The 18,963-nt window shown below is 37.9% G+C and overlaps 1 pseudogene; it reads right to left on the bottom strand.

Annotated features, from left to right (window-relative positions):
* Positions 1–995: 995 nt before the first annotated feature.
* Positions 996–7,359, bottom strand: LOC116737831 (annotated as a pseudogene).
* Between the last annotated feature and the right edge of the window lie 11,604 nt (positions 7,360–18,963).

Here is an 18,963-nt window from a genome sequence, read left to right as displayed (position 1 = left end):
GTAAGGGGTTGATTCTTGCACCTGATCCTTAGTGATAAATATAATCACATGAAGGTCAGAGGAGACAATGTGAGAATAGTACTGTAGGCATTTTGGACTGATGCTAACATCAAATCTGCCCTAATGCTCTGTAGAGGTAATGGGAATACTTGTAAGTCTCAATGCAGTGTAAGTTCTAAATTTTAAAACCAGAATTTGAGTTATGCTAACCAAAAGAACTAACTAAGGACTCATCTGACTTTAAGAAAAAGATCACGTTGGTTTTCTGGTTCAACTTTTTATCTCATTTATATTTGACTATTAACAAATCCATATTTTATCTGTCAGCTTACTCATCAGATATTGCCACATCAAGCAAGAATGATCAAATAGTGCAATAGGGGCGCCTAGGTGGCTTATTCAGTTAAACATCACTTTGGCTCAGGTCATGATCTCACGAGTTCGAGCCCCGCATCGGGCTTTCTGCTATTGGTGCAGAGTCAGCTTCATATCCTCTGTCTGCTCTCTCCGCCCCTCCCCCTCTCATGCACACTCTCTCTCTCTCTCTCTCTCTCTCTCTCTCCCAAACATAAATACTTAAAAAAATTGTTAATACAGTGAAAATATTTGTTACATTGAAGATGTGTCATAAAGACAATTACTGCTTTAACATGCACTTGCTTCAATTCCATGTTGATATAACTTAATGGCAATGACAGATGATACAATTGTATCTGTCTACCACTTACAACTAAGTTTTTATTGCTTCTTTCCAAAGCATTTAATAGAGCCAAACATACTAATACATGGCGCTTGGCTCAACTGTTACCTGTGATCTCATAGTATATTGATATTAAGCCCAGGGATAGATTTCAGTATCAAACAACAACAAATAAAGATAATTATTCTACCTTGTAGTAATCTTAGGTATAATCCCAATTATTTTTTGTTTTCCTATTTTTTGAGAAGCTAACACTATCAGGCAGCATATAAATCTGTCTTCTAGATTCCTAAGCTCAGCTTTTCAGGGAGCTCTCTCCGTGTCTCTCTCCAAATCCCCAGTGTTTATCCTTCATTATCCTCTCATGAACCCCTAGTCGCCTTAGACCCGGGACAGCTAACAAGAGAAAGCTAAGAACATCACACCCAATATCAATTAAAGGTAAAAACTATTATCTCAAGTGGAATTTTCCAGGAGCTGCAAGAAAGATCCATTGTCTTTTCAATTTGAATAGGTATATCCTCAAGACTGTTAGAAATAGCAAAATAAACTAAATTTTATGAGATTAATCATATGGAGCAAATCAAAGTAAGATGTGGTTAAAACCCAATTCTCATCTTTTATAAGCTTAATTAAACATATGATTAAGGGGTAGAGTGTGTGTGTGTGTGTGTGTGTGTGTGTGTGTGTGAACGCATACAGACATGGTTTGTATAACCTCTTATTTTCATTTCCATGGCCCCTACCCACCCTGAGCACCTGTTCCTACACCTGCCACTGGACCTGACCTTGTTCCTCCCTTTCCTCCTCCACCTACCTGCCCCTCCCCTTTCCTCCCACTAAGTTTTTTCCATCTTGTTTTCAAGTCTTAAAACTTGAAAGGATTAAACTTTGAAAGGATTAAAACTTAAAACTTGTAGGATTGGGTGAGATTGATCATGTTAATCATGCATTCAGTTGAGTTAATATAGATAGTATTTATATTAAATGTGCAAGGTCCTTAAATTAATTTGGGACTGTCTGTATCAGGTAAATGAGCTAATATTCAACATTTTCATTTATTTAGATTTTCCTATGGCTGTTCTGCTCAAATGGAATTATAGTTGTTCTTTGGTCTTTACTTTCTCATATTTTCATATTCCCTTCCTTTCACCTTGCTGAAAAGGGGTTTTCCAGGTGAAAATAACCCTTTCAACCTAGAGGCAAGAAGATTACTTCTTGGTATTTCCAACTGTGAAGGTTTAGTGATACTTTGGATTTTAAAAGGAGGAAAGCACATGAGTGTTTATTGTGGGCTTAGGATGGCCTAGAGATAGGTGATCTGCACATACTATGCCATTTGGCCCTGTAACAACTTTCTGAGGCTGGTAGTATTATTACTTTTTGCAGGTAAGTAAACTGAAGATGAGGGAGAGGACCAAATTTAGGCATGTCTTTCAGGCTCAGTGTTCACTGTCAATGTTCAGTCCTCTATATTCTACATTGGGGCTCCTTTCCTTTCAATCCAGTCAGTAATCCCTTTGCTTTTTGGAATGATTTTACTTTATAGTGGTTTTGGTTTTTTTTTTTTGGTTTTTTGTTTGTTTGTTTGTTTGTTTGTACTTCAGGCTAAGTTGATAAAAACAAAATTTTACCTATGCAGTATTTATTGAAAATGTGTATATTGTATCATATCCATGCCTAGCGCTGTATTCGATGTTGAGAAACCAAAGTAAATAACCCCATTTCTACCTGCAGTTCAGCTGCGTTCCGTTAAAGGAAGTAGGGCGTGTATCACATCACTGTGGTGAGGCACCTGTGCAGAAGCTCGCAGGGGCGGGAAGGGCCATCTTGGCCAGGTGTCGGAGCATCAGAGCTTCAAGGACACCGCCCTGTTAGATTACTGACTTTCTGAGAAATTCTTAGAGAGCCCTGGATACCCCTGGACCTCAGATTTCTACTCTTTTGCCCATAGTTCATTATGGGTTCTACAAACTTATCTTCATTTCCCAAGGAATGACATTAATAAGCCAACTTTGTCTCTGTTTTCCTAGCTTTTATTTCCCATGTAACTTCAGCCTGCCCACTTAACCTTTTTTTGCTTTGGTTAATTATTTGCACAATACAGGTAATGGCTACCTTAGGAACTGCTGGAGGGCTTAATTAATTAATTAATTAATGTTTATAACATCTTTGAAAATGTAACATTAAAGCTCCCAAGTTGGTGCAAATTATTACCATTATTGACATCATCATCATCATCAATCTGTTTCAGTACGGCCAAAGGCAGACTCCAAAGGGGTGAATCACGATCGTTCTCTTCAGACCTGGCTCCATCTTCTGAGCTTGACTGCTTGATCTGAGAGTTAGAACCTAATTATAGACAAAGCAGTTGAGGGAAGTTCTTTCTAAGACACAGACAAGTCATCCCCTGCTTCCACTTCCTTGACTCTGTTTCTGCAGCTGGTTGCTAGCCTTTCTGCTGATCTTCACAAGGTCATATCTATGTATATACAAAACATGTGGAAATTCTCCTTAGCCAACTGACCATTGACTGGATCCCCTGGAGAACCATGACATTTCCTTTTTATAATTGTGTAGACCAGGAACAGTGGATTACAGACTTGAACTCAGAGTGTGAATGAGTCCATCTTTGTTTAGCAACTAGGGCTGTACCTATAAACATAAGCCTATCTGGAAAGAGAAAAATTACATTAAGTCACATAAACATCACTTTGAATATAATTATTAAGTAGCTGGTTACTACATAGTTAGCTGACATTGAAATCTGTGGTTTCAAAAGAGTGCTAATTATAACCAAAAACCAGTTATTCTAAACAGTGGAAAAAATTGATTTTTACTAATGCATTTCCCTTTGCCCCAAAAAATTGTCTTTTATCTTTTTTTTTCCTGGATAACTCATATATTCTTTATGATCACTTAAAATTCTTCCTCATTTAGGAAACTTCAAGCCTCATGCAAGCCTGTGAATTTGCTCTCCTCACCCCGATATATGATACTTTGTGTACATCACTTGTTTGGTAATTATTTGCTGCTCTGTGACATACCCAATTATTTTCTTTTACAATGTTTTTACAATGTTTTTATCTTCCTTTTTTCAGTTACATTACACAGCCCTTGTGGGTAGTGAAAAAGGGGTGTTCATCACTGTACCGTTGGAAATGCCTAGGTTAGATCATTGGAAATGGGACTCAATGGACATTTGTTTTTGATTTCTTTCTTATTTGAGAGAATGCTTCAAACTTTAGATCTCAAAGACTATTTGACACTCCTGCTGAAGTTTATGGCAAGATTGCTATGCCCTTTCCTTTTCTTCCTGAGCACATAACTGGACTACACAGTCTCTCTTGCAATTAATCTAGACCATGTGATTGAGGTTGGCCAATGTGATATGGTGGAAGTGATGTCATTGCCCAAACAGGCCTATATGTATTCTTGCCCAAATCTTCCTGCTTGCTCTTGCTCTGTTTATTCATTAGCATACTGAATAGAAAACACCCTAAGGACCTAAAAAAAGATAGAGCCAGAAGATAGAAAAGATCAGTCCCCAAGCCACCAGGTAGAAAAGAGCTTCTTGGGAAAGTTACGTGGCCAAGATGACACATGATAGTCTGTTGCATGAATGAGAAACAAGCTTTTGATAAATCAGGAAATTTGAGGATTGTTTACAATAGAAGCCTAAATTTACTCATACACATATAATCATCTCATTCTTAATCTATTACAAATGGAACTCTTGGGGCGCCTGGGTGGCGCAGTCGGTTAAGCGGCCGACTTCAGCCAGGTCACGATCTCGCGGTCCGTGAGTTCGAGCCCCGCGTCGGGCTCTGGGCTGATGGCTCAGAGCCTGGAGCCTGTTTCCGATTCTGTGTCTCCCTCTCTCTCTGCCCCTCCCCCGTTCATGCTCTGTCTCTCTCTGTCCCAAAAATAAATAAACGTTGAAAAAAAAAAAATTTAAAAAAAAATAAAAAAAAAAAAAAAACAAATGGAACTCTTATTTCATTTCTCCTTTATTGTCCAAATCCAGTGCTTTCGCAAGTCTTATCCAAATATATATTATATATAATATTATACATATTTGCTTCTAAATATATCTATCAAAATATATCTCAAAGCACATCAGATTTGGCCATTTGTTTCCATTATTCTGCAGCACCTCCATGGTCTTACATGAAGCTCTCATTATTTCTTGGACTCCATAACAGCCTCTGAAGAGCTCATGTCGCTTCTATTCTCGCCTTTCTCTTTTCTTCAGTCCACAACAAGGGAACTCATATGTTTAAAACGCAACTGCAACTACACCACTCCCTTATTTTAAATCTTTCAACAGCTTACCATTACACCAAGAGTAAAGACCAACCCCTAACCTTGACCTGCAAGACCCTGCACGTTCTGGCCCCTGCTAGCTCACCAAGTTCATCTCAGGACAGTTTCCAATTACCTACCAAGCCGAGTCATCTGGAATTCTTTCAGTGTCTCTAACAGCCTAAATTTTTTTTATCTCCTCCAGAATCTTCATCCCTGAAGTTTGCCTCACTTTGAAAGTTTTTCTCCTTGCCCTTCACATTACCAGGTCATGTCACTGTGGAAATATCCTTTCCTCAGAGTGATTTTCTCTAATCACTGTATCTGAGAAAATTCTTGACCCTTGGTTATCTTTTATCACACTACCTTGCTCTTTCCATTTCAGCAATTACCAGAATTTTTAGTTATATCTTCATATAGCAAATAAGAACCTCAGGTCGCAAGTTATGAAGTATAAGAATTATAGCTCTAGTTTACATAAATGGATGTTATTGCTTTTTCTATTCTATTTCTAGATCTCATTGCATTTGTATATTGATAAAGATTCCAGATACTATAACAAAGAGCCAAGTAGAATAGTGGTTAAAATATCTTTAAAGTGGCGAGACGTGAATATTAGAATTTCATTTCTTTCTCTTTTAACCATCGGAGTGTAAGCAGTCAAGGCTGATAAAGCAGTTTTGATGTTTCAGTTGTATTGTCACTGTGTGTTCCTCAATATGAGGCTTCCACACCTGCATACAAGATGTAAGATTAACTGTAATTTGGTGTGGTAGGAAAGAGCAGTTCATGGCTGAGGCAAGGGTTAGGTGGAAAACAGCTCTGGGACCCCAATTCCTCTGGCCTGTGAATGCTCTTATGTGAACAAGGTCTTTAAAGGTTTGTAAAGGAAGTGAGATTTTAAGAGGAGATAGACAAAATTGGTAAAAGGTGTGGACAAGGAATAAGAAAAGGAAAGGTTGACTCAGTGTAATGGTAGTGTTTGAAAATCCATGCTCTGTTTTTTTTTTTTCTCTTAGTTTGGATGTCTACTAAAAATACTAACAATGCTAGGAAAAAGTACATGATTACAACAGAAATGAAATTAGATGCGATTAAAAACACAGAAAGCAATAAGAAAATTCAGAATATATGTGGAATACGGAAAGAATCATTTGGCAAGAAGAGGGGCGCCTGGGTGGCTCAGTCAGTTAAGCATTCAACTTCAACTCAGGTCATGATCTCATACTTCATGGCTTCGAGCCCCGTGTCAGGCTCTGCTGACAGCTCAGAGCCTGCTTCAGAATCTGTGTCTCCCTCTCTCTTTGTTTCTCCCTCGCTCATGCTCTGTCTCTATCTCTCAGAAATAAATAAAACACTAAGAAAATTAAAATAAAAAGGATGATTCGACAAGAGAATGATTCTGAGCAACAAAGAGTAACTTATACAACCTGGAAAAAGTAGCGCCTTTGGAATCAGCACTTCTGCAGAAGTGGAAGACAGAGATTGTGGCTGAAAGTGAAGTTTTATGCGTCTGGCTAGAAGACTAGCACCGAAGTCAGACATCTAATATTAATGGAAGAAAAAGCTTGGAGTGTGTTTGAGAATTTTGGATTCTTGGTTAAAGTGCTTTGGTATAAACTTGAAGCACATAAGGTAACAAATTTAAGGAAGGTCACTTTGAATCTGCACAACTGGCAAGATACTTCATCTCTTGAGGAGTTTTTGTTTTTCTTTTCTGTGCTGTTATCTTTAATTAACCCCCCCCCCCCCCCCCCGCCAAGGGCTCTCCAATCATCACCAAAAGATCATTTTACCCATTGCTTTGGCCACCAGTCTCTTTCTTTCTTCAATAATGGTGAAGTGGACACCTTTCCCTTAGTTAAGAGAAATCGATGGTTCGTTGTGTTTTCCACTAACAAAACTTTTGGAAAGCCAGGTAAGCAAAGCTGTTATCATTGGCATCTTTTACACCAACCACATCCAGAGAGCCATGATGTCTATGTGGTGATTACATAAATTCTTCCCAGTGTCCCACAGGTTACCAGTGTCAAATTTGATGAAATTGATAATCTTACCAATCTCTAAATTAATCTGAGTGCTGTAGTTCACCTTGCTGAGGGGATAAGGGTAGAAGATAATGGGAGTATCATGGGTCATCAGATAAGGGATTCTTTTTGTGCCCACAAAGATCTTTCTTACTCTACACAACTGTACTTTGCTCCTCAGGCAAGATATAATGAACAGCAGAGACTCTTGGTGTCATAGATCAGATGATGATTCTCTCTGGTCTTGTCAATGCTGATAACATCCATATTACCAGAAGGCTTAGTTTTATCAGTTTAGACTTTGCCATCATTTTTTTTTCCTAGCATAGCATTATATATAGATAGGCAGATGTATACCTATATAGGTAAATAAGTAGATAAATATCTATATCTATAACTATTTATATATATATGCACCAATGTAGATATATAGATATAGGTATATCGCAAACTCAAAGCTCTCATAGACTAAGGTAATAGGGTGATGTGGCAACTTAGATTCAGCAAAACAATTTTAATTTTCACATTAAGTTAATGTGGTAAATTTTAATTTTATTGCTTTTAAGTATTTAAGATAGAGTTTGTAAGTTTGATTTGACTTTATTATTATATAAAATGTATAAGCTTGAGAAATCTATAATTAGGTTTATGTACACTATGATTCACATGTGAGTATTCCTTTCTTCTGACCTCACTCCCCAAAGGGAAAACTATTTGCTCACTTAGCTCACTTCTATTTCCTACTCTCCCTGGCACTGCAGACAACTGGAAAAACCAACACTATTGTGGTGTAGCCCAGCTGACTTGGTCCACCAATCTTAATGAACTACCACATGCAAATCTTTACATTATCTCCTATCAGGGCATACTTAAGTCTGTTATTTAAGAAAATTTTGATAGACATTCTCTCAGCTGTAGAGACTGGTGGATAGACAAGGGGCAAGCACACTGGTCAGATTGTCTAGCATCCAATGCCTTGGGGCTACTACATGCCTCAGATGCTCTTTGGGACCACAAGCCCTAGCTCCACTAGGCACACAATGTACTTGAGGAGTTTTATATGACCTTTGGAGAAATCATCAAAGAAGAAATAATCTACCTCAGTGATTTCCAAAGTAGACAAAACGTCTATTTTAGAGAAAGTTACACAGCAGACAATATGTTAGCAAGGAGGAAAGAAGTATAGTGGTTTTAAAAAGCTTTGGGGCGCCTGGGTGGCGCAGTCGGTTAAGCGTCCGACTTCAGCCAGGTCACGATCTCGCGGTCCGTGAGTTCAAGCCCCGCGTCGGGCTCTGGGCTGATGGCTCAGAGCCTGGAGCCTGTTTCGGATTCTGTGTCTCCCTCTCTCTCTGCCCCTCCCCCGTTCACGCTCTGTCTCTCTCTGTCCCAAAAATAAATAAACGTTGAAAAAAAAAATTAAATAAAAAGCTTTAAAGTGTTGGTGTTCCAAATGGAAGAGTTTAAAGTAATCTTAGTCTCTTTGGACTTGAGGGCAAGAGGGGTCTTTCTTGTTGGATGGAAAGGCATATTTAGTTTGGTATGAGTGGAGCATCAGACATTTACTGGGGAGAGCAGAGGAAGAGGCTAAAAGTGAGGAAGCCAGGTCAGGAGGGACCAGTATTCAATACTGGGCAGCCATAAAACTTTTGCTAAATCTCGGTGTGACATTTTGTGTAAATGGAATGTCCACCAAGTATCTATCACTAAATATTTATTTATAATCTCTTGAGTTTCTTTTTTAAGATTCTTCCATTATTCCCAAGTGTCATGCTTTTTTTTTTTTAAGAAACTAATTCTTCTTAGAGGAAATACTCCATTTTCTTGTCAATAAAAAGAAAATTCTTTTTAAACCTTCTCAGTACAATTTCATTAATGGTGAAATATAGAACAGTATGCTAACTGGTCATTTACTTTTTTTGTGTTCAGAGATAAAATTGCTAATCAATCATGCCTATGCTTGGCAAAACTTAAATACCAGGGATATTGGTTTGTTAATGGAATAAATCTTCTAGTAATTATCAGATCTCAGAATCACTTATTACTGTCTACCACAAAATGCTAAATATAGCATTTCCTTCCTTCTATAGGAAAAAGTGATAAATGTTTTAGACCACACAGAAAGAAGAGTTTGCTGTGATTTTTAGGTATATTCCCACATTTAATGATAAAAACAGAAAGCAATTTAAGAACATTTTCCATGTGTGTCCAAAATGCAAGGCACAATATCCTCTTTATAAAAGAGCTGGTGGTTACTGATCTCTGAAATGGGCAGTTCATTTGTATCTGTGTGTAGAGAAGTCTGTGTGGGTCCATGCACACATACACTCAATGAGCATACCAGAAATTCAACATTGTTTTTATTTGTGCATTTTTGGAAATGCAGTGTATTCCCATAGGTAGCAGTACTTTCCCCCTGGCCTCTGCATACACAAGGCATCCATTACATCAAGACAGCCATTTGATTCCTCCCAAAGGATGCAAAGAAAATGACCAAACAACACAGGTGCATAAAATCATGTGAATTCTCCAGCAGTGTGTGGAACATAGGAAAAAACTCAGAAGTTATTGCAACAGCATTTTCCCGATACTGCAAATGCAATTCACAAAGCGGGAAATATCTAGGCGGGATTGTCTATGTCTTGAGAGAGACAGAGGCAGTTATTTCTTATGGGTGGTTATCAGTTAAGACTTACTAGATTTACAGATTTTGGCTATGAATTCAGTGGCTACTTTCAAAACAATCATTCTTTTTTGGAGGGTGGTGACAAGAATGTCAATTTTTTCAGCCCCTCTTTGACTCTACTTTGCTCCACAGTTTATCACCACTAGTGAATGAAACTAGACAGTAAGAGATGTTTTGAGAGTGTTCCATCTTTTGACAAGGGAAAGTGAAATATTACATGATTCTGTATCATGAGTGAGATTTTGATTGTGGCTACACAACTTGAAGATGAAATGTCTTGTTCTGTTTTTGTTCTAAGTCTCTTATTTCTTATTTATATTGACTTCCAAGACACAAATAAGAGAGTGAAAAGAACAAATACATTCCCTGGAAGGTTTTTCTGAGCATTCAACCAAAGACCCAAAAGGTAATAGCAGAAACCAGGTTGAAAAGAAACAAGGAGGAAATGGTAGAATGTTCTGCAAAAACAATTAAGGACTGTGATCATCCAAAGGCTATATCAAAGAGTGGGTATAAAGCCTAGAAGTAGCCTGCATTGTGCAAGGGAATAAATAAATGTTTTGCAAATAGGTGTCATTCATTGGCAGTTTCAGGAAGCTCCAGGGCTGGTTGGAGATGGTTTAGGCATTAGGCCACTTTTCCATGAAATGATTCTAGCAGCTTTCAAGATGTGAGAGATGATCTATTATTTTTGTATAGAAGCAAACTCTGATTTATTAGGGAGAGTATAGGTTGGGAAAGTGACCACCCATGTTTTCCTTTTTATCTCTTTTTCCAGATGTATTTTGTGTTTGTATTCTGTTGCTCTAGTGAATTGGACTATAATTTTGCAAAAATTTTCACCCGTCATAACATACAATGTTTATACAAAACTTTTTCTCTAGAAACCCTAAAGCACCTTTCAGACCTTAAGTGACAAATTTGCATCAAAATCTAGTTAGGAGGGAAGAGTGATTGTCAGTAAATAATAACTCATAGAATTCTTTGTAGCAGAGTGGTTTATTTTTTCCTGGGCCTCCCCTGCTTATTTGTGTAGAAAATTTTCATTCTCATTTCTAAATGCAGAAATTTAAACAGTAACAGACATGTCAAATCAGTTCAAGTAAGGCCAACATGGATCTGAAGTTTGGTCAGTTTAATTTTTGGCTATTCCTCAATTTAGTTTAAACCACAGTTATCACTGATCCGTTCAGTTGCATAACTCATTCAACTGAAGAATGTTCATTTCTCCATGCCACACAAGAAGAGCTGGCTGAACTTTCTCAGAAATGGAGGTGCCGTGGACAGTAACCTGGGCAGGGTCAAGGGGTAGGATAACACGTTTCTACCAAGAAATGTGCCACAAAAGCAGAGAATAGAAACCTCTGAACTGTTTCTCAGAATTGTTCTTAAGATGTAATTGCTATACTATTTTATGCTATGCAGATAAATACTTCAGATACATATTCTCCTATATGAAAAAAAAATTGAGTTTTTTATTTTGGTAAAAACTGACAATGTCCCAAACATTCTAGAAAGAACTCTTTGGAATTCTGTGTTTAGGAATGAGGAAAAATATCTAAACTCTACATTTTACATGTACTTAGAACAGTCAGGGTAGAATAAAAGGGGTCAGTCTCATTTTAAACTGTTTTTTGACTAAGTTTACATCATTAGTGTATCATTGGATTTGCCTATTCTCAGTATATATTGGGAAGTTCCTGGACTAAATGAAGTGATGGGGGGGGGGGGATTTCAGGATAAAATATCCCTGACTTTGAACAATATACAAATGTGTATATTCTTAGATGCTTTGTTAGCACAATAATTCTCTGGTACATTTGTAACTCACTTAAAGATTCTAGCGAATAAGATGTCACAAAGCTAAATACTATTCTCATGGCACAAAAATGTAGATATTAATGATGTGTTTTATGTTTTCAGTGGTTTTTTTTCCATAATAATTGCAGTGTGTGAGTAGCTCTGGTTAAAGAGGTAACTTAGCATGGAACAGAGGGCAAGTCTTTTTCCTATCTCTGTCATCCCAATAAGCTAACCATACCTTGTTACATCGGCTGGTCTATAGGTTTCATCCCCTCCAAGACTTTACCCTTGACTTTGTTGCACTTACTGTATTAGACTTTAAGTCCCAAAAGGCACCTGAAACATGTTGAGTTTCACTGCTGTATCCCTAGTACCCACCCAAGTGCTTATTACGTAGTCAATTCCCAGTATAGTTATGGACAGGAAGGAGGAAGGGAGGAAATGAGGAAAAGAAGAGGTGGAAGAGGGAGAGTTCTACAGTACGTGCACATTGTGACCAAACTGGACGCAGTAGCTCCCATAGTCATAGATCTTATCCTGTGTTGCATGTTGTTTGATTCATCCTGTTCTTAAGGTGACCATAACTAGGAAGCCAGCCATCATTTTAAACATTGGATCCCAGCAAATATCTACCTGTCTGATTTGGTAGTGATGTTTCATAAAATTCAGTGCTCAGAGGCTTTGAATTCTTCTGCCTCAGGACATTTTTCCTTTTTTAATAAATTTCCTTGAAAAGGAGTATACCGTTTCTGACTGCAAACACTAAGTAACACTGCATACTTTCTGTGTTCAGAGTGGTTTCATGCTGAAATCCTGGATTCAGTGAGAACAATGCCTATTTCATGTTACTGACGCATATGCACATAAAGGCAGTCCCACTGACTGAAAGGAAATAGGAAGATAATCTAGTTGTGAAAGAATTAGAGGATGGGGGGGGGGCGGAGAGGGACTCTCCTGCATGAACCCCTTGCTCTCTACCCTCTTGGTGCACCTGCTGCAGAACAGTCTTCTTATAAGGGTTCTTCTTATTCCCACTGTAGGAAGCCCCCCTATGTTTCTGGCAGTGCTGAAGATTAGGTGAGAAGTCCTGGTTCCCTGAGTTATCATGTATTACTTGAGCATGCACCGTAAGTGCCTGCTGGGCTCTCTGCTCACTGTGGAAGTTTGAATTGGCCCAGGCTGCATTCATAGTGTTGCCAGGGAAGATCAGCTGGTTCACGGCTGCATGGTCTTTAGGGAGCATTTCCTGTAGTGAATTCTCCTTTATCAAGCAATTGGTCCTTAAACTATTAATTTCAAAAAAAAAAAAAAGTCATCTTGCTAGTATTTCATAGTTTATTAGACTTAGAGGATATTGACACACGCTAAGAAAGCTTACACAAAGACATTAAATTAATTACCACTTTTTTTAAAGCTTATTTATTTTGAGAGAGAGAGAGAGAGAGAGAGAGAGAGAGTGTTGTGTGTGTGTGTGTGTGTATGTGTGTGTGTGTGTGCGTGAGTTGGGGAGGGGCAGAGAGAGAGGGAGAGAATGAGAATCCCAAGCAAGCTCTGCACCACCAGGGCAGAGCCTGACCATGGGGCTTGAATTCACAAACTGTGAAATCATGACCTGAACCAAAACCAAGAGTTGGATACTCAGCTGACAGCTACTATCTTACACCACACAAAAAATATCAACCCAAAATGGATTAAAGACTTGAATAGAAGACATGAAGCTACAAACCCTTAGGAGAAAACATAGGTGGTAAGCTCCTTAACATCTGTCTTGATGATGATGATTTTAAAGCAAAGGCAATAAAAGCAAAAATAAACAAGTGGGACAACACCAAATAAACAAACAAAAAGTGCACAACAAAGGAACCCATCAACAAAATGAAAAGGCAACCTATTAAATGGGAAAAATATTGGCAAATCATACATCTAATAAGGGGTTAATATCCAAAATATAGAAGGAGTTCATACAAGTCAACAACAAAAGAACAATCTAAGTAAAAGATGGGAAGAGAACCAAACAGACATTTTTCTGAAGATAATATACTAATGGGCACAGGCACATGAAAAAGCGTTCCACATCACTAATAGCAAAATGCAAGTCAAAACCACAATGAGATATTACACTTGTTAGAAAGACTCTTATCAAAAAGACAAGACATAACAAGTGTTGGCAAGGATGTGGAGAAAAGGGAGCCCTTGTGCACTTTTTCTGGGGATGTAAATTGATGCAGCCACTTCAGAAAAAAATTACAGAGGTTCCTCAAAAAATTAAAAATAGAACTACTATATGTTCCAGCAATTTCACTTTTGGGTATTTATCTGAAGGAAATGAAAGCACTAACTCAAAAATATCTATACTCCCATGTTCACCACAACATTATTTACAATAGCCAAGATATGGAAACAACCTGCATTGGCACTGATGGATGAATGGATAAAGAAAATGTGATGTGTATCACGTATCTGATGGAATACTATACGGCCATTAAAACGAAGGAAATCCTGCCATTTGCGACAACATGGATGAACCTAGAGGGTATTATGCTAAGTGAAAAAAGTCAGACAGAGAAGGACAAATACCATATGATTTCACTTACATGTGGCATCTTAAAAACAAAAACAAAACTCATGAATACAGGGAGCAGATTAGTCATTGCCAGAGATGGAGGGTGGGAAAAGTAGGTGATGCAGGTAAAATTTCCAGTTATAAAAAAAATGTCATGGGGAAGTAATGTATAGCATGGAGACTATAGTTAATAATATAATAAATATAATATAATATAATATAATAATATATATTAATATATAATAATGTAAAATGGTATAATAATAAAACTGTGTATTTGAAAGTAGCCAAGAGAGTAGATCTTAAAAATTCTCGTCACAAGAAACAATATTGTAACTATGTGAGGTGGTGTATATTAGCTACACTCCTCATTTGGTGGTGATCATTTCACAATATATACAAATATTGAATCATTCTATTGTACACCTGGAACTAATACCTTATATGTCAATTATACCACAAGAAAATTTTTTTAATATTTATTTATTTTTGAGAGAGGAAGAGTGCTAGCGGGGGGAAGGCAGAGAGAGAGGGAGATAGAATCTGAAGCAGGCTCCAGGCTCTGAGCTGTCTGCACAGAGCCTGATGTGGGGCTTGAACTCATGATCTGCAAGATCGTGACCTGAGCCAAACTAGGACGCTTAACTGACTGAGCCACCCAGGTGTCCTCCACAAGACATTTTTAAAAAATAAATCAAAATGACAGATGGCCCTCAAGAGCAACAACAAAAGCAGAAAAGTGGAACGTGACTTCACATTTTGAACATCAATCAAGCTGTGTGTTTATGATTTGTGAAAATTTCCACATGTGTGTTATCCCTCAGTAAAAACTTATTTTCAAATACTTCTATTAAAGATACTGCTTTGCAGTGAGAGGGAACTTATCCTCATTAGAGGTATTTTAAGCATAGGATGGACAAGCAGTTGGTAGAAAATCTAAACATTTTTTAGTAGATTGGACTTTTGGGCTTCCTTTTACCTTAGATTTTATCATTTTCTGATGCTAGGCTAAAATTTTCCACTATCTTTACTCATTCTTCATATTACTTGGTTTCCTATCCATCTACCACCCTGACCAGTTTCTTCTGAAGGCAGATGGTTCTCTAGGAACAGAACTTTCAACTTTTTTTGTTCTAATTACTATGCTATGTCCCCAGATTCTATGAAATTTTACTGAAGTGTTTTGATACATCTGCTGTGGGTCTTTGGTGAGACAGTTCTCAGTAGCAGAAAAGTACGAGGCCATTCACCCTTCATGTGCATGTTTCTTTGCCTCACTTTCCAAGCTGGGCCAACTGTTCAGTGTGTCAGGACTGCTGTTGATGTGTTACTTGTTATCTCAGTCCCTTTACTTTTGTGCATGCAAAAGGAATACTAACAGAAATGGAAAACAAATGAAAAGTTAAAAGGAAAGAAGATGAAGCACAAACACAAACAGAAAAAAATCCTCTTCTTATAAAGTGAAGCAAGAAGTACTTGATGGAGTAAGCCACAGCACAGAATCCAAAGTGCTATGAAGTTGAGTAAATCTAAAGGGAGAACAAACTAGGACAGAAGACAGTTTGCAAGAGGCCATGGTAGACTACAAGGTCAGAGTACCACTAAACTCTAAAATCTTGCTAGGAAGCTTCTAAGAAAACCTAAAATATAAACAGCATGCATCAAGAACAAAACAGAGTTCAGGACTCGTCCTGAAGACAGGATGATGAAAAGCAGTTTACACTTTATGTGCAAGTTGGGGTTTCGAAGGAAAAATAAGATACACTCAGAGAGGGAGGCAAACCATAAGAGACTCTTAAACATAGAACAAACAGAGGGTGGCTGGAGGGGTGTTGGGTGGGGAGATGGGATAAATGGGTGATGGGCACCAAGTAGGACACTTGGGATCAGCACGGAGTGTCGTATGTCAGGGGTGAATCACTGGGTTCTACTCCTGCAGCCAAGACTACACTGTCTATTAATTACTTGAATTTAAATTTTTAAAAAAGTATATAAATACATACATACATACATACATACATACAGGCAGTTAACATGTCAAAAGAGAGAGAGAGAGAGAAAGAGAGAGAGGTGCCATGCATTGTAACAGCTGTTAGTGAGTATCCGGAACATAGCTCTTGTTTATAAATACTGTGGACCACTTTTGTCTTCTATGAGGTTTTCCTATATACAGACAGTAGAAGCCCCCCACCCCCTTTTTGTTTTGGTTTAAATGGATTTCTGTCACTTGCAACCAAAAGAGCACTACTACTCAAATTGGCAAGTGTGTGACACAACAAACTTGGAGAAAATATGGAACTGACTCATGAGGGCTGGAAGTGTGGAGCACTTTCCCATTCCAGAGTGAAAAGCTGTAAGTCTTCAGAAACAATAACCTGATCTTTCTCTTGGATCAGAATATTGTGCTCTTTGGGCTGAAAGTGTAAGAACTTTGTGGTAAATTGTTAGTTTAGAATAGATTACTGAATATTTCTGATGGCCTCCATTGACATATTTCAAAGAGACAAGAGGTTCCTGTCCACAGTTACTTTACTGAAAAACAGAATCAGAAACAATAGGATAAGTAGGTAACTTTGTTATGAGGAAGATCTGAAACTACTTAAGATAAGAGCTTCATTCATCATTCTGAGCTGCATTGTTAATATAGTGTTTTCTAATAGCCCCTGCTTCTGATGCTAAGGATAACATAGGATTGTGGTTTGAAAAATGAATATACAGAAAAAGAGGAGGTGAATCAGAGAACCCCAATTTCACAGGCTCTTGCTCCTCCTACCGCACAAAGCACATCTTGCTAATTGCTATAGTACATAGTGCCTTCTAGACCTATGATAAAATAGTAGCCATTAGCCACATGAGGCTATGTAAATACAAATTAGTTAAAATTGAATGAAATTAAAAATTTAGTTCCTCAATGGTACTAATCACTTTTCAAGTGCTCAGTAGCCACATGTCCAGTGCCCGCCACATTGGACAGCACAAAATAAGAACATTTCTATAGGAAGTTGTATTAGACAGCTCTGAGCTAGAACAAGTTTGTTTATGAGGAAATGTTTTCTGCTGCCCCAAGCCAATCTATCAAGCTTTATTTATGCTCCAAGGTTGATAACTTTAAGCAGAAATTAGGAGATTGGACATAGTCTCTTGAGTCTGTAGTTCAGCCTAGGTTAGACTATAGGATTTCCTATATTGCTAATTAACAAGAGTTTCATGACAATGATAGTTAGCAGTAGTCACTTAAATTCTTAGGGTAGTATATGATCAAAAGGACTCTCAAGATTGAAAAAAAAAGATGACTGTGTTTCCCAGACTCTTAAGTAATTTATAGTCACCAAAATTACCACCAAATGAATTGAACAACTAAGTTAGGTCAACCCAAGAGAGTACTACAAAGCTTCTTTTATGGCTGCTCCTAAAAAATGCAGTGGAAAGCTTCCCAGAAAATTGATATGAGGAGGTCCAAATTGACTAATTATAGGATTTATCAATCGTCAAAGAACTTGGTGACTCATCCAATGTTCATTTTGTTATCGCCATCTATATGCATGGTATATTCTTCCCTTTAATGTTTTAAATGTGAACATTCACCGCCACCATCTTCCCCACCACCATTATATATTGGACTGCACTTGGAGAGAAGGCAAAGTCCATATATTTTGTGTTCTTCAAGAGCCATGTCTGGGTCTGATGGAGCCAACTAGAGAAGGAATCCTGAGTTGCTGAACTTATAATGGCTATAACAGTTCTGTAATGAACAAAATACAATCCTGAGTTGTCTCATTTTAATTGGTTTGAGTAGATTTGGGGTTCTATATGGAACAGGTGAATCATATTAAGCAAGGGCTCGTTAGGAATTGAGTATGAAAAAGAGGAAATGCAGGTGATACAGGCAACCATAAAATTATAGTGGGAATTTTTTTTAGTTGTGGAAAATTCCAGGTTTGGTTCTAATATCTCTCCATGATCTGATATATTTTTCTTTTTTTACAACATGACCCCAATTCCTGGCTCTAGAAGATTGGCTAAGCAAGTACTTATCTTAAAACTTTTCCCAGAGTCTACCTTGTAGCCAGAGATCAGTCCAAGTATGAACACCTGACCCAGGCATGATGAAATGAAATATAAAAGTCAAAAATGTGATGATAACAATCCATCAGGGAAAAGAATATTGGATTAGGAGTAAGGAAAGTCAAGTTCTAGTCATAATTCTGTCAGTATATTCAGCCTGAAACAAGTCATTTTATCTCCCTGGACATAAGTTTCTTCATATGTAAAAATGACAATTTGGTACTAAAAATACCACTATTTCCCAATGTGTCTTCTGTGGAATCTTAATGCACCATACAAAAAAAATTGTGTTGGTCAGATCTATGTTTACCAATGTTTCTTTGCAATAAGACTTCTCAGAACATTTAATTTTAATAATGTGCATTGTGAATCTTCAGAAAGACCTAAAGATGCAGTCTCTTTGATATCATACCACTTTTTCCCCATGGAGCCTTCACGAGACAGTGTTTCCATGGAAGACATTTTGATAAATGTAGCTTCAGATCTTTCCTGAGATCTTTCTGCCTCATGATACCATGGATTTCATGATCAACATTCACTAGCTTATGGGAGAGCCCAGGGGGGAAGAGACCTTTTAATGTTGGGCCTATGTAGTTTGAAAACAGCCCCTTCGTTCAGTCAGAAGTCTTGTAAGGCACCCAGATGTGTTGCTCGCACACTGCCAAACAGGCAGCTTGACTGGATTTTTGTTCAGATCAGACGAGCCTGTTGGCATTGAGTAGACACAGAGAGAGTGTGCATTCCTGGGCTCCTTTTCTATTAGCCACGCAGCAGCTGAAGCTCATGGCTAAACTGTTCTTCATCTTAACTGGGCATG

Source organism: Lynx canadensis, chromosome F1 (genome assembly GCF_007474595.2).
Source record: "Lynx canadensis isolate LIC74 chromosome F1, mLynCan4.pri.v2, whole genome shotgun sequence".
Taxonomy (NCBI): Eukaryota; Metazoa; Chordata; class Mammalia; order Carnivora; family Felidae; genus Lynx; species Lynx canadensis.
This window is presented reverse-complemented; position numbering and strand designations above follow the sequence as displayed.